Source organism: Anser brachyrhynchus (genome assembly GCF_964034855.1).
Source record: "Anser brachyrhynchus genome assembly, chromosome: 17".
NCBI classification, from domain to species: Eukaryota; Metazoa; Chordata; class Aves; order Anseriformes; family Anatidae; genus Anser; species Anser brachyrhynchus.
Window position 1 is genome coordinate 12214400 of NC_137710.1, and position 19362 is coordinate 12233761.

At 57.5% G+C, this 19362-nt stretch overlaps 1 protein-coding gene across 1 annotated transcript in view; it reads right to left on the bottom strand.

The window, feature by feature from the left end:
- Window positions 1–594: 594 nt before the first annotated feature.
- The window catches only part of RBM19 (RNA binding motif protein 19), a 78992-nt gene continuing 60224 nt past the window's right edge, over window positions 595–19362 (bottom strand). Inside the window, exon 25 of the mRNA XM_080559197.1 lies at window positions 595–19351. The gene's annotated coding sequence lies outside the window, so the exon portion shown is untranslated. The remainder of the gene's footprint in view (window positions 19352–19362) is intronic.

The window sequence follows — 19362 nt, forward strand, 5'->3', positions numbered from 1 at the left end:
TTGCATGCAAAGGTTTACACACCATGGGTTGCATGCAATCACTTGCGCACAGGGATTTGCAAGCATGGGTTGCATGCAAAGGTTTGCACACCATGACTTGCATGCAATCATTTGCACACAGGGATTTGCATGCAAAGGTTTGCACACCATGATTTGCATGCAAGGATTTGCACACAGCAGTTTGCACGCAGGGGCTGCATGTAAAGAGTTGCATGCAATGGTTCACGTGCTTGGCTTTGCAAACGAGGATTTGCATGCAGGAATTTGTACACACAAATTTGCACGCACAACTTTGCACGCAGAGGTCTGCCTGCAGGAGTTTGCACACGCAGTGCACTCAAGTTTCCACGCCTGACCCTGCACACAAGCACCCACCAGCCCAATGATGTGAGCCCCTCGCAGCCACCCCCCCGCAGCTCCCAGATCCTCGGGGCCCCCTAAAACGTGGCCCATGGGTGCGTGACCCCAGGAAGCACCCACTGAGGGATCACACACAGTGCTTGGGGTGCTCGCTTGTCATCCTGAGCAAAGGGCGGATCAAAATCAATTACAAAAAATAAATGAAAAGGTGCCCGTTATAATTAAAATCCAAACTTTCTTTTTGGACAGAAGCTGGAGGTTTTAATTCGAATGAATTACATTTTGCCTTAAAAATTTAATTGAATTAAAATTTAAAGCTTAAATTATGGCAAACCTATGTTAAAGCCTACATTTAGCAAGATCTATTCATATTAAAATTAAATAGATATGTACAATTTTATATATATGTATATATAAAGATAGCTGTACATATTTGCTATTGAAGTTTTAAGGAAAGTTTGACTGAAAGTCTGCTGCTAAAAACTTAAACCTCGAAGTGCTGCCACGTTTTTTTTGCTATCAGAGTGCCAAGAGTTCGCTCTTCTGCTTGGTTTTCCCACGTGGCGGTGCTCAGCACCCGACCTGCCCACGTTTTGAGGCAGAAACACGAGGTTTTTGTCGTCCTGGCCATGCACCGGTGCCGGAGGTGATGGGCTCGCTCCAGGCACCTCCAGCTTGTACCAGGGTTGGTTTAAAAGGGAAAACTCACGTTTGGGTACTGCAAGAACTTTTGTTGTTATAGATTCTGCTTAGTTAGGGTTTGTTAGTGTATTATGATTAATAATAATAATAAAAAATCCGGTTTTGTACATATTTAATTGAATTCTGGTTCCCACCTTGCCTGTGCTTGATATGGTGGGGTGCATGCGCTGCTTTGTGGGACGGGGAGCATCCTCTGCATTTTGGGATGGATAACATCTCCTGCTTTGTGGGATGGGGAGCATCCTCTACGTTTTAGGCTGGGTAACATCCCCTTTATTGTGTGATGGGGAGCGTCCTCTGCATTTTGGGATGGATACCAACCCCTGCTTTGTCCGACGGGGAGCACCCTCCGCATTTTGGGATGAGGGGCGTCCCATGGGGCAGGGCTGGGGGCGAGTTCAGGCCCAGCCCCTCTCGATAACCTCCTGGTGGGCCCGTGGAGAGCTGAGCCGCCTAATCTCCTTATCGCTGCCGGCCTCAGCCTCGGGGCTGGTTATCTCCGTGGATAAAGGGAGAGGGACACTGCACAGCACCTAGCCTGGCACGGGGCCCCCCCGCTAATCCTGCCGGGGCCGTTCTCCCTTTATCCCCCTCCGCAAATCCCCGGCCCCCCGCGCCCCCTCCACGCCTGAGCAGCACCGGGACCTCTTATCGCCCGCACCTGCGGTGGGAAAACGGGGCTGGGGAGGGGGACACGGGGGTGCCGAGGGGCTGGGGGGGCTTCCTCTGTGCCCCCCGGGCTGCCTGCCAGATAAATACCTTAATCACTGCTGCCAGCCCCCCCCCCGGGGAGCGGGATAAGCCCTGCGCATCGCTGCTGCACGCAATGCTCCCGGTGCTTCGCCTCCCCTCCTGGCCCCCCAACCTTTGGGTCCCCTCCTGATGCACACACACACACATTTTCCCATTTCTTTCTAACCCCGTATTTCCCTCTTTATTCGTTTTTTCACCCTGCAAATACATATTTTTTGCCCCCCACCTTCCCCCATGCCCACTTCTCCCTGCTCCCACCTCCCCTCCCTCTCCTCTCCCCCAGCCTTCCCCCTCTCCCCTCCCCATTTGCTCTTTGTCAGGCTGTTCTCCATCCCTCAGCCTGCCTCTAATTTCTGATTAATATGTTCTTAGCCAAGGAAAAGAGAGAGAGGGAGAAGGAGAGAGAGAGAAAAGAAGGAATCTTCTAAATAAATCATTTAGTCATGTGAGGAGCTAATCTCCAAGTGACGGCCTGTGTTTATCTAGTTTTTAGCAGTGCATGTTAAATAGTGATAGGGGACTAATTTTTTTTTTTTCCACTGGAGCTGCTGTGAAGGGATTTTTAACTTCATTTCCCAGAAAGAAAAATGGTGAAAGCGGAGATAAGGCCCCCGAGCAGCTCTGCCCCTGAACTGTTAGCCGGCGCAATTAAACACCGCGCGGCAGAAGGGGCAGCGGGGCAGGGGTTGCCAATTACCCCACGCAGGGGGCACGGCTCTGCCCCCGCACCCCCCCGGCCCCCCCAGCCCCTCTGCCTCCTCTGGGTCCCCCCCAGTTTCTCAAGTTTGAGAAATCTGCTCCAAATGGCGACGTCTTTCTGGGTCCCTCGCCATGGCAGAGGCGGCCAGATGTACGGTGCACCGGTCCCTGAATGTGTCCGCCTTTAGGTTTTACCTCTGGGTGAATGGTAACACCCCCCCCCCCCACCAAGGGACTCGACACCCTGCTGAAATCTCTTGTAGGTTTGTCCTTTGGCTCGTTTTCTGGAAGAAGAGCTTGGTTTGGTCTCCTCGTCCTTCTTCCAGCAAGCTCACCACTCCTGATTTTGCACTGATGTGCCACCAACCTTGCCCATAGTCCTGCCTAGTTTATTACATATTATTCTATATATCTATAAAACTATTTATTCCACGTATAGGTGATAGAAGGGGAATGTATCCTGATCCCCACAGGGCTGGGATGGACGAGAAGGTGCACGATGAAGAAGGGGAGTTACAAGCCACGGGCGCAGCTCAGCACGTTGGAGAGGACCCAACCTCCTTGCAGCGCCTTCTCCAGGTGTTCTCCAGCCCCAGGAACCTGGGCTGCTGCAGGGAAGCATAAAAAAAAATCCCCACAGCCAGGGGCTTTCCCAGGAAGCCCCCCAGGAGCCTCCAGACCATGGGATCCCGGGTGGGCAGAGGCAGCCGATTCCCACCAGGAGCCGCCGCAATTAAGCCCCGGTAATGAGGGGCTGCGTTGAGGGGAGGCAGAGCGGTAATTTAAATGATGGCCAGCTCAAATACGGAACGTCTAAATGTTCTCTCGGAGAGATTTATCTGCGTGCGGGCCTACCTCGCTCATTTATTTCGTTAAGCAGCTCGCTATGTCCCGGCGGGCGGGAGGAAGGATGCTCGTGCACAGCGCCCGGCGGGGCTTGGGTACCTCTGTGGGCGCGAAGCATCCCTTTATGTGTGCCCAGGGAGCCCCAAAAATCTCTGCCTTCCTCCCCAGGCATGGCTTTCCCTGCTTTTTTCCCCACCCGGGGGATGGGAGGAGGAGGGATGCTGAGCTGTGGGGTCTGCAGCCCGAAATGTCGGGAGGTGGCCGTAGGTAGCGGCCGCCTGCCCTTAAATCCCTCCTCGCCGGTGACACCGGCTGCGCCGCCTTTGTCTGCAGCGAACAGCTTCCCACCAGCATGCCTGTTTGTTTTTTTTTTTTGGGGAAAAATCAATTAAAAAAAGCCGGATTTCTCCAACTTCTTCCTCTCCCACTGCCGGGGAGGAGGAGAAGCCACGCAGGGTGCTGCAGAGGGGATGCACGAACCCTGCAGCCCCACTGGAAGGAAGCACCCCCCCCAAAAATAAAACCAGTTTGCATGGAAAAAAACACTGCCTCGCTCCCCTTTCCCATATCGCCCACCCCTGGGGGGGGGCACAACACGGGGACCCTTCCCCACGGCCACCCCCGGGTCCCCGCTGTCCTCCCGGCTGCTCCCTGCCGCCGCGTCCCTCGGGCGTGCGGCCGCGAACAGCTGTCGGAGAGCTGGGATCTAATGGCTGCCTGGAGAGCAGTTAGCGGATAATTAATATTTGCAGCACAGAGCCGTGATTGCTCTACGTCTTCCTCCCTGACAGCGGCGCGGGGATGCTGGGGACGGCGAGGTGGGGGGCTCGGAGCCCAGCCAGCACGGAGGGGGTGCCCCAAACCCTTGGGCATCCTCGGCTGGGCGTGGGAAGGCAGGCAGGAGGCTGCCATGGCTCTCCGTGGCAGCACGGGGATGGGATGGGAAGATTTTTCTTCCCCCCGGGCCATCCTTCCCCGAGGCTGCGGGGCTGCACGCGTGCTGCAGGGGTTTCAGCAAAAAGCAGGCTGCTGGAGGGGCTCTGCTTCGGCACCGTGGGATTTTACCTTGGCGCCTGTGAAAACCCTCCTCCTTTTCTCCTTTTCCTCCAGTTGGGTTTGTTGCATGTGCAGAACGAGAAAAAAAAAATAATAAAAAAAATAAAGAGCCTAAGTGAAGGGCCAGCAACTTCCCTGGCAAAAATAAACCAGCATCCTGCCGGGGTGCTCGGCGCACCAAAACGCTCCTGGGGGTGCACAGAGCCGGCCCCCTCCCCACACTGCCCAAAGCTCCTGTGGCAACCCCACAGCAGCGTTTGGGGGCAGCTGGGACAGGCTGCCCCCCCAAAAAAACTCAGAGCAGCTCCTTGCTGTGTTTTTTTTTTATCCTTTAAGCAAGAAAAAGCACGCTGGTGCTGAGCAAGCACGGTATGGTGGCACTGCTGCTTGCATCCAGAGCACCCGGAGACCCCAAAAAGCAGATTCCCATCACAAACCCAGCACGGAGGGGATGCGGGCACCTGGGGAGCATCAGCCCCAACACAGAGTCCTCCAAACCGCTGCAATAAACTCAGGAGGAAAGGGCGAGGGAGGAATAAAAGCCTCCATGCAGCAGGCAGGGATTCTCTTATATTTCTTTTTGCTTTTCTCTCCTATTTTTTATTTATTTCCTGGGGGGGGGGGGGGGGGGGGTGAGGAGCAAATTCAGCCATCTCTGGCTGCGAGCGTGATCGCTGCAGCTCGCAGCGTGCCGTTAATTCCCCAAGCTGTTTAATTTAACAGCCCCTGAACATGCAGGCATCACGCTGCACCTTGGCTCTTTGCGGAGCGGCCTGGGTACGCGGCCAACAAAGCCAAAAAAAACCCCACAAACCCTGCCCTCAGGAGCTGCGGGGTGGGCAGGGATGGGCAGCCAGCATCCAGTTCCCATCCCGTGCCTACGTCCATCCCGAAACGTTTCCAGCATCACAGCCCTGGTCCCGCTCCTGCAGCCTGGCACAGCCTCTCAGCACCCCTTCGGTGGCTTTGCACGGGTGTCCCGTGTGCCTCGGTTTCCCCAGGTGCACGGCGATGTGTCATTGCTTCTTGGGCATGCTGAGCGGGGCTAAACCAGCATCTGCCTGGCCCCAAATGTTTGGGGCTGGAGGGCGGTGCGGTGACACCTGAACCAGGCAGGTTCCCTGATTGTGCAGGAAGATGGGGCTGGGGCTGCTCGGTGGCGAGAGGTGACACTGGAGGCTGCTGACACTAGGGGCTGGTGACACTGGAGTTTGGGGTTGGTCTTGGCTCCAGTGCCCGGGGAGATGCGGGAGGACGCGGGTTTCCAAACCCAGGACAAAAAATCAGGGCCACGCCACGGCCCCAGCCGCTGCCTCGGACTGTCCCCAGCCAGCAGAAAATCAGGGCTGCTTGTGCCATCGCTCCCCAGCTTCAAAAATCCCATAAAGAGGGGCCGGCTGCGGGCAGCACCACCCCGGCGAGGGGGCCGCGGGCTGCGGCTTGATCCGCTCGCCTGCGGTATTATCCCGCAGCCCCCCGAGCGCCTGGGCTGGCGCACGCGGGGGTTCACACCTCCAGAACAGAGCCTTATCTCGGTGCTTGGTGCAGGACAAGGCTGTTTTACTCCTCCCTCCATAACCCTCTTAGACTTAATCCCGTCTTTAATGCCGCTTGGAAGGGGGCTTTGAACGGCTGTGCAGCCTAACCGGCTCTGACCTCTCCGGCTGCTCTCGCATGCCCATTTGGAGAACTCCCGACTCTCAAAGAGATAACAGGAGCCCGGCAAATCCTCGCTGGGAAGCTAAAGCGATTGTCACACTTAGGGAAGTTTACTCGGAAAGCAAACTTAGAGCGGCTTCCCGGCCCCGGGGGTGGCAGGGGGGCTGGGATGCTCGCCCTCCCAGCCCCGTGGGGCGGCCGTACCCAGCCCAGAGGGATACAGGAGAGCGGGAGCAAGGAGAGGAGGTGCTGTGGGTGATACAGAGCTGGATAAAGTGGTGCAGGGGATGAAAACCGGTGCTTCTCCTCCGTGTGGCTTGGCGCTCGGTGCAGCGGTGTGGCGATGCTTGGGGGTCCCCAGCACCGCGATGCACGCCCGACGCAGTGACCCCCCCCCCAAAAAAAATAACACAGCACCAAAACACCCCGCTGTCACCGTCCCCAGTGCTTGTACCCCACCCCTGGGTGCTCCCCGCCCCACCTCTGGGTGCTCCCCACCCAGCACCCCACGGCCAAGCCCTCCCCGGTGGCCCTGGGAATCGACACCTTTCTGTTCCGCTTCGAATTAATCAAAGCCACGGCCCCTATATTAATACTGCGGTGGGAATTAAAATCATGCAACGCATTAAAGATGTAATTTAAAATTAATAACTCATAATTATTTATCATGGCGTATCGGCGGGGCTATGAATTTTCTCCTCTCGCCCGGCGTTCATTTCCTTCCCTTTCCCTCTTCCTTGCGCCGCTAATAGCTGCCGGACCATTATGAATATCTGCGAGTGATTTTTGGAGACGCTCAGCTTCAGATAGACCACGCTCCATTTTTTATTTTATTTTTTTTAAATTTTTTTCGGTGCTTGTCAGGCTGGGTGGCAGAGGAAAGCCTTGGCTGCGGTCAGTCCCTGGAGACAAAACGCTCCTGGCCCGTCGCAACGCGCTCCATGCCCAAACGACGGCACGGCTTTGCTGATGATGGCTTCGGATGCCTGGTGCGTGGGAGCATCGGGGTGGCTTGCACCAAAACCTGCGTGGCTACGGCAGCGGGGTGCCCTGCAGGGACCCCAAAAATCAGCGGCGACATTGAGGGGAAGAAGGAGGCGTCGAGGCCGGCGCACCCCTGCCTCGCTCGGCTGGCGCTGCTGAAGGAGGGAGCGCAAATCCCCAGCCTGGCAGTTGGTTACAGCTCGCAGGAGGGGAAAAAAAAAAAAAAAGAGGGAGAAAAGCACGGTTCTGTCTCTTTAAAAATAAATAAATAGATAAAGACTAAAAAAAAAAAAAAAAAGCAATAAGTATATGCAAATGTGTTGAGCCGAACATCGCTGTCTGTGAAACAGATGAGGGAGAAAGTGCTTGAAGCTAGAGAGGAATGAGGCAGCCAGTGCTGACCTCGGGGTTAATAATTTTTACTTCTCCATCTCATTCCCTCCATAAAAAAGAATGCGAGGGGGGAGGAGGGGGAGACGCTGCGCCGGGGGGGCTGCGGCGGCCCCGGGCACAGCGCCCATGGGTGGGCACGGGGGGACGGGGCACCTTCCCGCGCCGGTGCCTGGTGGAAAGGGAACATCCGAGGCAATAATCACATTATTTGGAAATCATGTTATTTGGACTTTATCTCGGCTGCCATTACTCTGCCATGTGCGTTATTCCGTCATCTCGTGGCAGGCGATGACGGAGGCAAGATGCTCGACGCCACCCGGCACAACGGCATCGCCAGCTCTCCGAGGAGCTGATGAAATCAGCAACTCGATTGATGTGAATCAATTTTCTTTTTTTTTGGCAGAAAATCACGGAATTCCCACCAGCTTCAGCACCCGGTGTTGCGCGTGGGACTTGTATCCCTCCCATAGCCTGCCAGCTTTGCTGTGTTTTTCCACCCCGTGTTCAAATATCGCCGAAAATTACCCCAAACAGGGAGGTCAATGCCTCCGAACGCACAACCGGCTGCGGGGGAGGAAGGGAGTAACACGCTCCCTGGGTTTGTTTGGGACAAGCAGTGATGGGTTTGGGCTGCTGCCTGGGAAGGCTGAGGGCAGGAGGGACAGCCCCAGCCCCTCGGGGCAGAGCATGGGGTCCCTTGTGGGGTTTTCCCGGCCAGGGTTGGCAGCGGGTGTGCAGGGAGAGGCCAGGGTGAGCGGGTCCTGCTTGAGGGGCCCTTGGGGTGGGCTAACGGAGCCTTTGCCCCGCTGCACGGGGAGGTGGCAGTCCACGGTGGCCTTTGAGGAGGTGCAGAAGGAGACACAGCCCCTCTCAGCCCTTTCTCTGACGGTCTCAGGGGAAGGAGCAGGGGTGGCAGCAAGGCTCGGGAGCTGCTTTTTGCCAAGGGGTCAGCTCGGTGGAGGCAGGGATCCCTCCTGCGCTGCCAAAACCAGCAGCAGGGCTGGAGCCCAGCAGGTGCTTGGATGTCACCTGCCTGCCCCCACCTCTGCAGCCCGCCCCCACCCCCAGCTGCCTTGTCACCCCCAGCCCTCCTCGCCTGCTGGTAAATGAAAAGATCCTTGCTGAGCACAGCAGCCTGTCAAAGCCTGCAGTGCCTTCCCCTTGCAAGCCTGCATCCTTCCATCCCTGCATCCTTCTCCTACAAGCCTGCATCCCTCCCATGCAAGCCTGCATCTATCCCTACATCCTTCCCATACAAGCCTACATCCATCCCTTCAGCCTTCCCATGCAAGCCTGCATCCTTCCCTACATCCTTCCCATATAAGCCTGCATCCCTCTCTGTATCCCTTCCATGCAAGCCTGCATCCATTCCTGCGATCTCTCCCCTATAAGCCTGTATCCCTCCCATACAAGCCTGCATCCCTCTCTGCATCCTTCCTATACAAGCCTGCATCCCTCCCCTATAAGCCTCTATCCATTACCGCGTCCTGCCCATACAAGCATGCATCCATCTCTGCATCTCTCCCCTACAAGTCTGCATTTTCCCCTGCATCCCTCCCCTACAAGCCTGCATCCATCCCTGCATCCTTCCCCTACAAGCCTGCATTTCTCCCTGAATCTCTCCCCTACAAGCCTGCATCCCTCCCTGCATCCCTCCCTGCACCCTCTTCACCCCCCCTGCATCCCCCCCCCCAGGCACCCTGCCCGTTCTCCCCCTCCCACATCTGGTGCTGAGCCGCGCAGCCCCTGCAGGACCCCTACCCACGCCCTCCCCATCCCCGTGTCCCCGTGTCCCCGTGTCCCCGTGCCGCCCGGCCGCGGCGGTGCCCGAGGAAGCGCCTCCTGCACCCCCGTGCTTGGGCGCTAAATGGAAGCGGCAGATCGATCCCGCGTGTGCCGAGCTGACACGGAGCCTCATTAGGGGTTAGTTTTCATCCTCCTGCTCCCTGGCAGCCTTCACATTATCCCATAAAATTTATTTACTATTTCATGAATACATAAGCAGCAGGCAAACGCCGGCTTTTTATATATTTACACTGTATATATTTCACGGGAGAGTTATGTGTGTCTCTGAGGCAGAGTGGAGGGAGCGAGAGGGGAGCAGGAGCAGAAGGAGAAAGCAGCTGTGAGGGAGGAGGGAGGGGAGATGGGGACGGATCCTGACGAGGGTGCTGAGCCGAATTTTGAGGGTGTTCACATCCCGCCGCTGGGGCATTGCTGACGGCTTTTTTGGGGCAAAAGGGGGGGGGGGGGGAAAAAACAGGAGACAGGGGCTGGATGCGCAAGGTTTTGGGGGCAACGCGCCCAGCTGTGGGGTTTCCAGATGTGGGGACCGACTGTGCCCTCGTTGCTCGCCCCGGTCATAGGAAAAGGGCTTTTAGGGGCGGCAGGAGCAGAGCTGTGGGATGCCCTCGGTGAGGAGTGAACTCGGAGGAGCCCAGCTGCACCCCGCCGTCACCCCAAGGGCTGCTGTGAGGCGCTGGCTTGGGGTCCTTGGAGGGGGAGAGCGCAGGGTGCGCCCCGCGATGCTTGTCCTACATGGATGAAGACCCCATCCTTATCAAACCCCATCCCGTGTCCCCCAAAATGCCTTCCATGTCCGTCTCAGTTGGCAGAGGCTGGCTCCCGGGGCTCGAAGGGGGGCAGAGGGACGGGAGGAGGGCTGGCACCTTCCCTCGGGAGGCAGAGCGGAGCGGAGAGCCCCCTTTCCGGAGCGGAGGCGAGGAAAAAAAATAAAAAAATAAAAATCCCGGTGGTGTTCATTTGAACCGCGCAGCCACTTGTAGCCTGATGCCGTCGGAGGAAATAAGCAGCCAAGAGCCACTCGAATGGTTTGCGCGGGGAGGAGACGGGGACGGAGGCAAAACAAGAGCTGGGAAGGCAGGAGCGGGGATTACGGTCCCCCCGTCACCCGTGGCGGAGGCAGGGAGCAGGATCAGAGCCAGGTGATTTTTTTTGGCAGATCCCACTGGAGACGTCGGCGCTTGGTGTGCCCCCCAGCAGGGCGTGGGGATGCACGCAAACCCGGCAGCGTCCCCAAATGTCACCGCTGCTGGAGCCACCACAGAGCCAGCTCCTCGCCTCCCTCGGAGGAACGAGGGGATTTAATCCTCCGAGCCGCGAGGCTGCTGTGCAAACGTGAGCTCCTTTTTGCAAGGTGCCCGCTTCCTCCATCCTCTCCCCCCGGCACCACGTCGTGCGTCCCTGGGAGAAGGGAGAGGAACCGCGGGGAGGAGGCTGCGAGGGAGGACCAGAGCAGGCGGCCTCCAGGCACGGCTGGCGAAGGCCAAGGAGGGAAAGGAGGGGAAAGGGGGAGGCAGGGGAGCAGAGGAGCTCCGCGAACCCACAAACCCACCCCGCAGCATTCCTCCGTGGCCCTCCCCGCTCCATCAGTCATTTCTGCGCCGCCGGAGCTGCGGCTGCCAGGAGCAGAACAAAGGGGGAGGACGGCCGGGCCTCCTGCTGGGGAGGTCACCGCAGGGATGAGCCCAGCCCCGGGCAGGAGGCCGAGGTCTTGGGCGCTTTCTGGATGAGGGTTGGGGTCCCCCACCTTGAAGGGGTCGTGATACCCTAACGTGGTGCTGCCGGTGTCACGCCATCCCACTGCCACCCGTCCTGTTCTCATCACAGCGCCGGCAGAGGTTGCAGACTCCCCCTGCTAAATTCAGGAGGTTTAGGATAAAAACGAAGCCGCTGACTTCTCCCTGCACCGTTATTTTCCCTCTGGGGGAAGCCCTCTCTGCAGCAAGCAGCGTCGCTGGGAGCTGCAAACATCAGCTGAAGGACGAACGCAGCCTTTTGTGCACGCACCCATTTTACAGACGAGGAAAGGAGGGAAACGAGTGGGGCCAAGGGGCAGGGCGAGGGGACCGGGCAGGGGGTTTAAGCAGCAAACTGGAGACCTAAAAGGAAATAAAAACCAATCCCCAGAAGTGCTGAAGCGGCTCCTTAATGTTTGCCAAAAAATCACCTGCCTCGGCAGCGATACCTTCAGCTTTCTATCTCTGTTCTGGACCCATCCTCGTTCCTGTGTGGCAGCGCTGGAGCCCTGGCTGCCGCTTCCCAACCCCAATCAATTCAGTGCTAATTTGAAAAGCAACACGTCCGCCGAGCCCCCTTCCTCCGGCGTGCTCAGACCAGCCCGGCGGAGCCCCAGCGGGCAGGAGGGGGGGGGTCCTGAGCACCACGACGGCAGCTCCTCCGTGGGCAGCTCCACCGCGGGGTTCGGACAGCCGGCCGGAGCCGCGGGACGCCTTCCCCGGGTGCTGGCTGCCGATGGCAAGCCCGGTCCTGTAAGGGGTTTGCGCTTTTGGTGTGTGCCAATTAACGGGATGTCGCCGTCGGCGCCGCAGCTGGGTCCCCGGAGCTCTCGCGGCATCCCCTGCCTGCGCGGAGGCTTTTCCTTGGGCACCGCTGGAGGAACGAAGCCGCCTGCGCGCGCTGCCCGAGGGATGGGATGGAGAGAGGAGACCCAGCCGAGGTGGCACCCATCACCTCATCCCCCATCGTGTCCCGTGGGACCTTGCACAGCGCCCAGCTTCCAGGCCACGTTTTTTTTTTTTGCAGCAGAGCCACCAGAAGGGCGAAGGCTGCCCAGGCTTCCCGTGGTCCTGTCCAGCCCCATCCCACTACCCGGGCTCACAAGCACAAACCCAGGGATTTTTCCAAAGATGCAAAGCCACCACCAGAAGTCACGCTTGGCATGCACGACTCGGCGCTCCTCTCGTTGAATTCCTACCACAAGCCGATGGGCGATTGTCGCTCGGCTTCCAGTGATCACAACCAAAGAGACAAAAGTTGGAGCTGTAATATTCATGGCCGAGCCACACGGTTAAAACAGCCAGGAAAGGTTTGTTGAATACATTCAAATAATTAATACATGTGAGAACACTGCGATTCCCTCATTGCCAGTCCACAAACAGAAAGAAGCTAAATTCATTAGATTAATATTTGTTGAGACTTATTAGTTTAGCTCTAATTTCATGATCAGATGGCATTTTCTGGAAGTTGAAAAGCAGGCGCTGAAGATTCGCTGAACCTAAACCGTGGCATTAAAGGGCAAAGCATCTCCGAGAGGAAAGGCTGTGCAAAGCCTGGCTCCCCCCGCAGCACGGAGAGCGGCAGCTTTTCTGCCTTACCTCACCTTGTACCACAGCCCAGGGTTTATAGGACTGGAGGGACAAGTGGCTCCTCCAGCTGGGGCTGCTCAGTTTGGGGAAAAAAACCGAGATCGCTCCCCTTTGGCAACGCTGTGACTTAACCCCCTTGTCCGCCTTGGTCGTGCTGCTGCCAAGAGCTTCCAAGGCCCCGTAATTCCCCGTCCTGCCCAGCCGGTGCCTTTCGAGCCCTGCCTCCTTCAGCTGAACGGGGAGATGAGCTCATGAAGCATCGCAGCCAGGCGTAGTCCCCTGCGCACTCGAGCGAGCCCCCGTCCTTCCACAAGTCCCCGCCGAAGGTGACCGAGGCACCTCCTGCGGGCAGGTAGCAAAGCAGTGCAGCAGCTTTCTCCAGGGAGCCAGCCTTCCCGAAGCTGGGATGCCTCCTGGTTTAGTGGTGGCCGTCCCTGCACACCCCCAGGACCTTAGAACAAGGTCCGGGTGCTTTGAACCCACGCTCGGGGCCGGCTGGGCAAGGCAGGGGCGCGCTGAGTGGTGCCCCCCGGGGCCGAGAGCCTTTGAGCCGCAGGAGCTTGCTTAAAGCTGAGCCCTCGTGCCCGAGCTGAGCAATTCCTGCCTTTCCTTCCCACCACGTTGGGACCTCACCCGATGAACCCCGCCGCAGCAGCTCCGGCGTGGCAGCAGCACAAACCACAGCCGCCGGCCCCGTCTCCATCGCGGTTGCTCCAAGCGCGAAATTTGCCGAGCCCCTGGAGCCGGGCGAGGTGTTTCACCCCGCACACGGCTTGGTCCAGCAAAGGGGACTTCACCGCACGCCTCAGAGCTGGGAAATGCTCGCCCTACAGCTGTGCGGGGTCCCAAAGAGGGCTGGGTGCCCGAGAGCTGACCAGGGCCGTGTGTGGATCCCCAGCTGCCCCCAAAGCCACCCACCTCTCCGGGGAACGATGCTCCGCTCTGGCTAACGGCACGCTGCACCCCTGCTCCTGGGGAAAACTTCTGGGGAGGGAGAATTGATTTTTGAGTGTTATTGTCTTAATTACAGCGCACATTTGCTACTGCTGCAAAAGCCACAGTAGGGGCCCGGTGGCTTCGCACCAGCTGGGGAAAAAATGAAGTAAAACCACCAAAAATTTTGGAATCATCGCTGAGATTCCAGCTCTGTTCCCAGGACATGAAGGCATCCTCTTCCTCCTATCACACACACACGCACACACAGACCGTGGGTGCTTCGGCCTCAAGTGCCTGGTGGGGAGGGTGAGGCTGAAGGCAGCGTCCCCCCCGCCCCCGGCCACCCCGCGCTCGGAGCCGCCTGACCCCCACGGGTCCCCTCGCTGACAAAAGGCCTATCTTCTCTCCGCCTAAATGATTTAAATTCTAATCAAACATCATTTATGGTACATCTCGGAGCCGTCTCCCGGGAACTGCTCCCACGTGAGCCGTTGCCAGGGCAACCGGGGGGTCTCATTTCAGAAATGTCAGATTGCATTATTGTCTTCACACTTCTCTGATAACCCGGTGTCTCTGCCTCTCCCGCCGCCGTCCCCGCGGCTCGCGCCAGCCTTCCCCCTCCTCGCCCGCCGTCCCCGGAGAAAATCGCCGGCTCCGTTTCATTACTCGCCCTGCCCGCCCCGCCGACACCGGGTCCCCGTCGGACTCCCGCGGCGCGGTCCGCTCTGGTTTTATTGCTGCTGGAGAGGAAGAGGAGAGCTCGTTTGGTGTTGGGGTGGAAGGGGAGATGCTCCCTTCACCCCTCCGCTGCGTCCCTGCATTGGCACGGTGGTACCCAGCTCGCCGGGGCACCTCGGGGATGCACGCGGATGCCCTAAAAGCCACTCAGAGGGGTTCGCACCGAGCTCCTGGGTGTGCCCAGGTGAGCCCCAATCTCCTGTAGCCATCCCAAGGGTTCCTGAGGGCACCTCCTGGCACACACAAGAGCCAATTAACCACAATCTGCTAACTATGTGGTGAAGGAGGAACCGCTTCTCCCCACCCATGGTTCCTTGTGGGCAGGTTAAAGCAGCCGGAGGTCAGCAGACACTTTTCGTTATGGTCACAACCATGTCTGGCAGAGCCAGGTGGAGCAGCCACCAAGAGGCACGGAGAGCAGTCGCTAAAAACCAGCACAGGCATTTCATGCCGCGTGAGCCATCACCTACACGTGGTCTTCAGCCCTACGGGCAGAAATGGCAAGCCTGTCCCCATCTCAGCGCCTTGCCCTCAACGTGGTGCTCACACCACTCACTCCGCCATAGCCAGGACATCTTGTGGCTCCTTGGGGCACCAACAACCCAACCCAACTCAACTCAACCCAACCCAACTCAACTCAACCCAACCCAAATCAACTCAACCCAACTCACCCAACCCAACCCAAGAAGAGCCTATACAAGCTTCAGGTTCCCCTTGCTCCCACGTTTTCTAAAAGCATTGCCAACTCCTCGAGCCATTTATGCTTTTTTGGCCCTTCTCCATGCTGTGCATCCCACTGAGGTCCACCTCCACCCGCACAGAGGTCCTAACTCTTGCCTCCAGCTCCCAGAGGCCAATAATTGAAACCACAGTTGGCTGATGAGCCTCTAACGAGGTTCGGCTCTAAGCTGTCCAAACCCGGCTGAGCTGGGTCCAACACAGCCGTGGCTTTCACGTGCCATCAGGGACAACTGGCTGAGCTGCTGGGAATTTGGTCCTGGCTGGAGACAGTGCTGGTTTTACAGCCCCAGGAAGGGTTTAGTGGGGAGCACAGAAATGTTCCAAGAAGCTGGGGACAAAATGGGGGTGTTTTCATGACTACTCTGCCACCGCTTAGGGGCACTGGGGAGATAAGCTGTGTGGGGTGGTTGGGATGGGACCATGCACGCTGTCCCTGCCTGCCCCTGGTGCTGAGCTCCTCGGCCCATCTGCCAGCAGCACTGAGGTCTTCATCACCTTTAAATCCCTACGAGCCCAGGAAATACTCCCCAGGAGAGTCCCCACCCAGGGCAGGAGGATTTGGCCCAACAGTCCCAAATCCCTTATTCTTCCCCCATTTCCCTGCATCCTGCCCTAAGCACGGTGGCTGGGAAGGTGACAAGGGGTGTCACCGATGAGCTGGGCCGGTGGCGGTGCCGTCCCTGCGTGCGCTGTCCTGCGTCCATCCATCTGCTGGGCGCCCCGGCTGCCTGATAAACCCCTAATGAACTCCCAACACCGCCTCTTCCCAAAGAATAAACCAGCGCTGGCCCAGGCGGTTAATATTTAACTGAATAAGGGCCATAAATATGGAAAATGGGACTTTTAATTAAATAAGCAGCTTTTAAAAGGGCCCTTGGGCCAAAGCGGCTTTTGTTTAAATATGATTGATTTGACATGTCCTTTCCCTCCCGTTTTTTCTCTCTCTCTCTCCCTCCCTCTCCCTTTCGGTGCAGGGATGGGAAGCGGGGCTGCTCGTCCCCGTCACGCCGGCTGCGGGGATCCCGCTGGCCTTCCCGTGGTGGGGGCAGAACTGGAGGTGTCCTGCTAGAGTGGAGCCACCAAAAGCAGGGGCACAAGGGGTGGGTTTCGGGCCGAGATGGGTTCAGAGGAGCCCAAGACCTCCCTGGCTGCTGCGCAGCACTGTCTTTCTGAGCTGTGAATCATCCGGAAGGAGCTACAGCTTGTTTAATCCTAAACGTTCTCGGAAGGGCCTCTGTCAGGATAAAACACCTCGACCAGAATTGATGCCCAGAGCCAAGGCAGGGACAGCACACAACGGTCGCTACCCTCTCCCCTTTGCTTCTTTTTAAAATATGTAACGCCCCAAGTTTCATATTTTCCATAAATGCCCTCCTCTGTAGGAGGCTGAAGCCACAGGGATCTCCTGGAGAGGATCCCAAGTGTTTGTGCGTGGCAGAGCCTCCTCCGAAAAGCTTGGAAGGGGAAACTGAGGCAGGGAGCGGGGATTGACTGCCCAGCACAGCCAGGAGAAGGATGGATCCCCCCAAATGTCAGCACAAGCGGAGCTCAGCTGCCATTGTGCAGGTCTTACCAGCTTTGCTGTTTGACGCTTGGGCTGTCCTCGTGCTGATGACTCCAAAACCTCCCAAGGGGACCCTGTGGGGCTGGCAGGTCCTGGGCTGAACGGCCACAGCGTGCAGGAACCAGCGCTGGATGAGACCCTCCGCAGCCCCCGTGGCCCGAGGAGCATCTCAGGATCCCCAGATTTGGCTCTCTAAGAAAGAGGAGCTGGGTGAAGGAAGCTGAGCCACCCTGAAGTGAACATTGCACCAGGATCTGGCGGAGCTTCACCCAGAGCCAGCTGAGCTCCTCGCCTTCCCCTGCCCAAAGGCTTTCAAGGGGTCTGCAAAGCCCAACGAGAAGCCCACATAAAGGTGCCCTGGCTCCTGTGCTAGATGCTGGGGGTGCCAGTCGGTGCAGCCCCGAGCTGGGCTGCCACCACGAGCAGTATTTGCTCCCTACCCGTTCATCCTGCCTGTTTTCCGTCTGTCGTTCTCCCCCGTCTATTCCCCATCGATACCGCACGCCTCGGGCTCCCTTCATTCAGCGCAGCCACGCCGAGTTTCAGCTGAGGGAGCACAGAGTTAATTATCTCCACCAACTACTCGGGGGAAGAGAAGTATTCCCCGGACCTTGACCTGTTGCTTCAGTGGGATTTCACGTGAGATACTGTGAAATGGGGGGGGGGAAGTGAGCAGGGGGGAAAAGATCAGGTTATGCTTCCCGTCACTTCTGGGTGCCTTTGGGTGTGAAGCTTTCACCAGGGATCACTGAATTTGAATACTGCCAGGGTGCCCAAAGCCGGGTCCTCACCCCGGTATCCCACCGATTTGTGAGATCTTCTCCCCCAGAAACAACCCCCATACCCGGTGAGAGCATCGACACCTGGGACAAACACAACTTCTCCCTCGGCTTAAGCATCCCTGGGCCACTGGTGACAACTGGACCTGCTTCTGAACCCTGCTCAACGCAGGCATCGCCGGAGACCTCCGAGGGCAGGCTGGAGGAGCCCCGCAGCGGTGGCACGGGCAGAGCTGTCCCCCACGGGTCCCTTCCACGCACCCTGCCGTGGCTCTGGCTCCTCCATGACACACAAAATGAGGTGCAGGAGGACATGCTTTGGTTTTAGCTTGTTTGTGGATAAACTGAACCCTGCACCTTAGCCTCACGCCTTGGGCAGGTCGCACTCCCCGGCAGCACCCGAGCTCGTCTGGGTTCCCTGCCTCGGATGTCACCGCCCAGCTAAGACCCCTCCAGGAGGCCAGCTTCCTTCTGAGCTGCCTCCCAGTGACGCACCCTTTGTAATTATTCATGCACATTGCTAAACATTTCCTCTTTTCCCTTTAAAGCACGCGAGGCACTGCCTAGATCAGCTGGTGACGAACGCGCACGCAAAACAGCTCCTCGTCTCCACGCCATCCCGAGGCACCTCCAGCCTTGGTTGCCCTCTGTAACACTGCACAAAGTCCTGATTTTTCTCCCTCTGAAATCCAGGCACATCTCAGCCCCGGTGTACAACATCTGAACACGGCGCCACCGCTGGATCTGCCCCCGGTACCAGGCAGCAGGGAGCGCAGCGCCAGGGACAGCGATCGGCCAGGGCCGGGTACCCACCAGGCAACACTGAAACTGGCAAAGTGATTTTATGAAAGGGGGGCTAATGCTGACATATAAAATCGTAATTCCTAAGGAATTACTAGAAAATATTTCTGTGAACCTCAGTGCTTGGTCCTCAGCAGCACGACAGCATCGTCGCTCTGACGCTGAGGGGTCCCGGGAAATCCCAACCCAAACTGCAGCCAAAATTTCTGGCCAGACCAGGCAATGAGTGACATTAGTGGGACTTTGGTGGATTTGGGCACGTGAGAAAAGCAACCAGGACACGGCCCGGACAGCTGCTACGCCACCAGTCCCAGGATGCTGGGCTCGTACCTCGCTCCTGGAGTGACCAGGCAGAAGGCAGAGCTCACCATGGCACTGGAGAGACCGGGAGGTTTTGTAGGGATTTTTTTTTTTTTTTAAGGTATGCGGTTCTCAAAAAGAAAAAAAAAAAAAAGGCCCAGTGTTTGCAGCCAACACGTGTAATCTGTTGCAGTCCTTGTCAGACAAAACAGTTTTGCCGTAAGACAGCGATTCCCAGAGGGGAAAGGGGCGAAGTGAAAATACTTTATCAGCTGCGTACATATGTAAAGCGGTACCCTGGTTGAAAAGCAAAGCCTCTTTCCCTTTGAAAGCAAGGCAGGGAGAGACGGGAGGCAATTGCCTAAGAGCAGGGACAGAAATGACACAGGCACAAAGCTGAATGCGGCAAACCCCAGGCCTCGCTCCTAAAATATGCTTATCTCCCTATCGGGCTGAAATCACCGCCGGGCTGTGCGGAGCGCGGATTCAAAACCAAATCCAAACAAACCCCAGCTTTGGTCAGTTTTGGAAAACTCTTTGAAAATATACGCGTGGCTTTTAATGTACAATTCACGATTTGATTCGGAGATTAAGAGCAAATTCTGCCGCAGTCTTTAGGGTCGGCGGGGGGGACTTGCGCCAAGCGTCCGTGTCCCCAGGGCGCTGTGCCAAAAAATGTGCTGCTTTGGGAGGGTCGTGCTGCTGCCCCGTACCTGCTGCTGGTTTCAGACGAGGTCCTGGGGCACAAGCTCTTCCTCCTGCTCCGAATTCAGGGTCTGTTTAAAAGGCTGAGAGCTGAGACGTGTACGTCAGCCCTCTGCTTCGTGGGACGAGCAGACTCAGCTGGCAACAGGTGTGCTCGCTGCTGAAAATCCAGCGGTTTTCTCCCTCTCCATCCATCAGCGAGTGCCCTGAGAAGAGG